This window comes from Poecilia reticulata, linkage group LG13 (assembly GCF_000633615.1).
Source record: "Poecilia reticulata strain Guanapo linkage group LG13, Guppy_female_1.0+MT, whole genome shotgun sequence".
In the NCBI taxonomy this organism is placed as follows: domain Eukaryota; kingdom Metazoa; phylum Chordata; class Actinopteri; order Cyprinodontiformes; family Poeciliidae; genus Poecilia; species Poecilia reticulata.
The window spans coordinates 31,075,050-31,080,996 of NC_024343.1; the positions used below are offsets into that span (position 1 = coordinate 31,075,050).

Below are 5,947 nucleotides of genomic sequence, written 5' to 3' on the forward strand. Positions count from 1 at the left end.
TGGACAGAAACGCTGCTGCAGTTACGATATTTGTAATCAAAGATGCATAACGTGTTGCTAAAAATGGAAATCCAGGAGTGACTGTTGTAAATAATAAAATCCTCTGCGAGCTTCTGGGAGGATCTTTCTCTCCTCGCTCTCCAGAAATGTGTCGCTCCAATCTTTTGCTCATGGTCACATTAGCAGTCAGAGAACACAGATGCCTCACATTTGGTGGTTCAGAGGAAACTGAGCGTACTGTAGAGGAGAGCTTGGCGGAGAAATGAACGTCCAAATATAGGTGCAACATCCTGAGCATCATCAGAGGAAGAGGACATCTTAATGGCCGCCACACGATTCAGGAAACAGATGAGTTTAGGTGGCAAAACTGTGCAAAAATGGCTCGAATAATAACTTTAATAGAGAAAAAAATAATTATTCAGCTTCACGTTTAAGTCCTTTTGGGCGTGGTGCAAACTAAAATGTATGTGTTTTTTATAATTTTATTAAAAATCAACAACAAAAATGATCATACTGAGATGACTCTGTCATGGCTGATTTTAATAAAGAAGCTTCCAAGTTAAAACAAAAAATAAATCGGAGGAAAATACATTTGTTGTTTGAGGTACAGAGTGGATTTAAACACGGGGGGCGGAGGGAGGAGTTAGGGCAATTCCACGGGCTCCTGAACGACAGGGGGCGCTCCACAAAAAGATTTCTGTTTGGGTTTTTATTAGTTCTTTTATATTTATATATATAGAAATAGAGGATTTTTTGTCAATAACATTAATTATATCTTGTTTTTAAAACTGTTTTTAGCAGTAATAATTAAACATATTTCACCGAGCACCCCCCCGGACCTGCATGAAATGGTTTCTTCCTGCTTTGCTCGCTTGACGGTGGTCACTGTTCCGCAGCGGTCAGTAGAAAACAAGAACAGAAGATGGCGGTTACTACGCTGCTAAGAAAATAAGTCAGGTTTAAGAAAAAGAGGGGGAGAACAAAAGAAGCCAGACAAAAGAGTGACAATTTATAACCAAGTTTTTCTCCAAGAGAGGTGGGTAGACTGAGATCATCAACCAGTTAGCATTGTTAGCTTAGCTACAAACTACTGTCCATTTCACTAGCATTTAATGAATGAAGAAAAAATGACCAACATATTCATTTATTTAAGTTGTCTGTACCTTTTACGACACTTAACAGGTGAGTCAGTCACCTCGATACCAGCATGACATGACCTTTAACCCCGGTCCCAGTGAAAGAGGTGAGCAACGCTGTTCAATGACTAGCTAGTTAGCATCATTACAGGGAATGTATGTGGATTTTTTTGTGTGTCTTTGCTCTTTTTACAATTGCAAAACAAAAACAATATATTTATTACTCACGGAAATTCAAACCATTTTTTATAAAATGATGATAAAAAGCAACCTGTCTGGACTGGAGCCAGTTTAACTGACACATTAAATTACACAGTAAAAAAATTAACAGCAATGTTTTGGTTGGTCCCTAAACTGTTATAGAAAGAAAAAAAAAGAGGTGTTTGTTGTTCAAATTCATATTTTTACCATGCTATTCATACATTTATATATTTCAAAATTCTAAACTAAACATTTAACTTGCAAACTAAATATTTACTTTGGAAAATAAAAATTGAGGTTGCGAATTAAATATTTTGCTAGAAAACTAAATTAGGAGATAATTTTGTTCTCTAGCAAAAGATGATAAATATTGGAATTACTTAACATCTTTAGTTGGTAAACTAAATATTTAGCTTAAGAATGGGATATTTAGTTATTTAGCTAAATATTTAGTTTGCAGGCTAAGTATTTAAGTCCAAGCTAAGTATTTAATGTAGAAAATAAATTTTGATTTAAAAAATGTCATGGTTTGGAAAATACATTTTACTTTCAACTAAATATCTAGTTAAAATAAAATAAATAAAAAATAAATATTAAGTTTGTTGACTAAGCCTTTAATCTGCAAACTAAAACTTTAGTCTACAAACTAAATATTTAGCTTGTGAGTTAAATATTTAATTCGGAACTATTACATGGTGAAACACTCATATTTGTATTATCTCTCTGACAGGCTGAAGAAACATTTACTTTTTTTGCTGTGTACCTTTACAAATTACACCCTCATCATTGTGCAGTCTTTAATTTTAAATAAAACTGAAACATTTCCACAATTCATTAAACAACTGCAACATAAATCTGTCAGGTTTCTGTGCGGACTCAGCTGTTTTCCTGTGGATAATAACACAGTGAAATGGGGGGAAATGCTGCAGCAAAAAAAAAAAAAAAAACGGACATATTTTGGACTTAAGTTAGGAAGCGACTCTTTATGTCACTGCCTGAAGCCGCTGACTCAGCAGGAGGAAGAAAACGAATGCCTGACTGGCTGAGGAGACGCTTTCTGCCGGTGTCAGAGGCTTCAGGCTGCTGGATTGAGAGCAGAACAGGGAGAAAGTGTTAGCTGTGCTCCCTCACAGTGAGGAGGTGATTAAGGTCAGGTTATTTATGTGTGACGGTTTACTGGTTTCCCTGCCATCCTCCCAGAATGGAATGGTAATCTAGATTTTATCACTGGTGCAGAAAGATGCAGACAGTTTCGTCTCAGAGTTGGTTTCATGAAATGACTGTAACCAACAGCAGAATAATGATCTTGCTGAAAATCAATGGGTGGATGATGCTTTTTGAGCTATTTTTTTTTACATTTAATTAAGGAACTATAGACAAATGGTCAATTTTGTTTATTTAATTGTTGCCTTTTATTTATTTGTTGGTTACTGTAGTTGAAACTGGCTGCAAACATTTATAATTATTTATTTGTATATAAAACCACTGATGCCAGTATTGTCTTGTTTTAAAGCTGCAGATTAACTTTTGTAGCCATCAAAGTAGCACCTGCCATACCTGTCTCGCTTTTTGCCTAACTTCTTTGCAGAATTGTTAAGATTTTTAAATTATCGGCTGATCATCAAAACCTGAGAGACCCCACACACGACGATAAAAAATCGGCTGATATAACACGCATTGTCGTACCGGTTTCACTCACCAACATTCAGATTTCTGATGGAAATCTTGGAAAACCTCCCAAGATCAAACGTGAGTTCAGTGTAAACAAACATGGCCGACTGGGAAGGAGCAATGGGCATAGTTAGTGGGCTATGTTTATTTTAGATTCCCTTATAAGTTTTCCATCACCTTGCTTTCTGATTTGCTACGCGTCACATTTACCAGGCTGCATTTCTGTTTGTCCTTGGAGGAAAAAAAACTGAATTAAAATAAATAGCCAGTTAGAGGGAAGTAGGTCAGTTATGCTTGCTTGACTTTGTAAACCATAACATGAAGATGTGCTGTGGAATTTTGTGTTTCAGTTCAGTTAAAATAAAAAAAGGCGACTTAAACACCAATCTGACAGATTATAGGAAGAGCAAGTTTTTATCTCTTCCACTGCTGTGTTAGATTAGCTAATAGCAGTGGTAGCTAATCTACCATTACAATCTCTCATCAATATCACAAAGGAAACATTAGGCCTAAAAACGTAAAACTGAAACAGACTAAATGTTCTGTTCTTTGTGTGAAAAATGTTTGCGAGTTTTTTGGTGTTGAATCCTGATACATTGTTGTGAGTTGCTACGGCAACGAGAATGCAGGTAGCGTAGCCGTTTTGAGTTGTTTTTCTGTGTTGTTTTTCCCTTTGCTTTGTGGTTTGCACCGCAATAAATGAATAATTCGTGCATCTCCAGGTTTCATTTTGTTAACCGATTTGCTCTACCACGGCAGCGCGGCTGTAATGGACGACATGTAAAATAATGGCCTTTTTGCCCTCCAGCGTTGTATGCATGTGCAAAGTTTCCGGATGTAAACAATAACATGCAACATGTCAATGAGCGATCAGCTTATTCTTTAATGCCGAGTATAGACACTCGGAAAGAAAGAAGCATCTAAAGCAAACCCCATCTCTAAGGGAAAAGGAAATTGATTAAAATATTAAAAAATAGCAAACTAACCAACAAGCGTACATGGACTGGACTCCAAAGTCTTAAAGTAGTAATTAAATTAGCAGCTGAAATTGTTTGACAAGAAATATGTTTGGACTAGAGAAAGAGAAGGCTTTTAAATACACAAATTTGTACTTTGTGGATTGTGAAAAGTGGATGAAATAATAAAAAGGAGTAGGCTACCTCATAATTACTTAACTTCACATTAAAGCTTCTGGATCTGAACTGGTTATCACAGTTATTCATGACTTTATCAGTCATTTAATTTTGATTATGTGTAGATCTGAAAAAAATATTGTTTGGCAGAAGCGTAGCTGATGCCAGTATACTTTTTGACACTGAGATTTATATTCTTACTTACAGAGAACAAAATAAAATGGCAACCGTTTTTGTTTTTTTTTTTGGAGACGGAGTCCGTCTCCGGACCGTGGGCGTTCAAAGTGCCCAGAGCTGTGAGTTTCTGTGTGACTCTGATGAACCTCCAGCTTGTCTTGGGTGTTTCCTGAATTTTCTAAAGCAGGGAGCCTACATGTCTTTTTTTTACCTCCCAAACTTGTATATCACAACAACTTTATTTGATTTCAGGTACATGGAAACCAAGCTCACGGCTTTGGCAATGATGAGTCTGTCTTTACAGCGCGGTGCTTTTGTTCTATTTGTGAAAAAGAAAACTCCTTTCTATCATCTCTCACACAGGCATTTAGAAGTCATGTGATTCTCTACAGCTGTCAGGCGGCATCAGGGAGGATTTGAGTTTTGTTGCAGCAAATCCACAGCAGAGTCGCTGGCGCATTCGAATCAGTTTTATAAAAAAGTTGGACGAAGCCACTGGAGGAACAGAGACATTATGACTCATTCTTTGAAGAACACCAACACTCTAACATGAACGTGCTTCATCAACAAAAAGTCGAGTCATCCATATGAGGTAAAAAACTGACATGTATAGGTTTTGTGGACAAAAAAAATTGATATTTTCATAAAATCTAACATTTCAAAATATGAGTGGCAAATACATATGTTGTTTTTTTTACAACTGTTATGTGCATTAATAACTTTTTTGTGCCATTTGTAATATAAAAACAAAATAAAAGGGAATGGTAGAAAACAGTTGGTGAAAACTGGAACAAAAAATCTTCTTTTGCACCACATAATATAGACAGCAAACCAATGCAAATCACTTATAGGGAATATTAAAGCAATTTTGTTCACAATAAGATCATCAGCTCTCAATAAGACGCATTGAGTTCCTCTAAAGGAGAAACACTTATCAATGGTGAAGAGATAGAGATTCTGCAATAAAAAAATCTTTGACATCTACACATGCCGCAAAGTTGCATGCAGTACTTGCAGAAGAGAGGTGATCTGCGCTGGCTGTGAGTTGTAAATAACTTTACTAGCCTAATTGTAAATAGTTCAAATAGTTCAAATAGTGTATTCTTGCTGCAGAAGACGTGCGCAGAACAGTAGCTGCCGATACAGTGTGACTTTGACTGATAATCACTAAGCAGCACATTAACAACAGTTGGTGTGATGGTGAATTCCAGGTAAAGACAAAACAGGAATCAATAAGTCACACTTTCTAAAAACTGGACTTGATTTGTTACACGTGAGAAGATTTACATTAGTTTCTGTTTTATGATTATTTATAAAATGAAAAAACCTTGCAACTTCAATTTGCTTTTGTAATGAATTATATTGAAACTGTTTACATGCATTCCAAGCTGATCATTGTATCCTGGTGATGGGCTTCTGAAAAACACCACTTCCTATTCAGACACGGCATGGTCTCTCTCTTATGCAGCCATACAGATGGAGTATGAAATGTCCTTTCTGAGTAAAACTCCTCCCACACTGGCCACAACTGTATGGCCTCTCTCCAGTGTGAATATGTTAATGGGACATCAGTGTGCTTTCGCAGTAAAACCCTTCTCACAGTGGTCACAACTGTATGGCCTCTCTCCA

General features: G+C 36.4%; 1 long non-coding RNA gene across 1 annotated transcript in view; it reads left to right on the forward strand.

Moving 5' to 3' along the window:
* The first annotated feature begins 855 nt into the window (after positions 1-855).
* LOC108166812 (uncharacterized) overlaps positions 856-5,947 on the forward strand; it is a 24,060-nt gene continuing 18,968 nt past the window's right edge. Inside the window, exons 1-2 of the long non-coding RNA XR_001777209.1 lie at positions 856-1,036; positions 1,183-1,243. This is a non-coding gene — a long non-coding RNA (uncharacterized LOC108166812). The remainder of the gene's footprint in view (positions 1,037-1,182; positions 1,244-5,947) is intronic.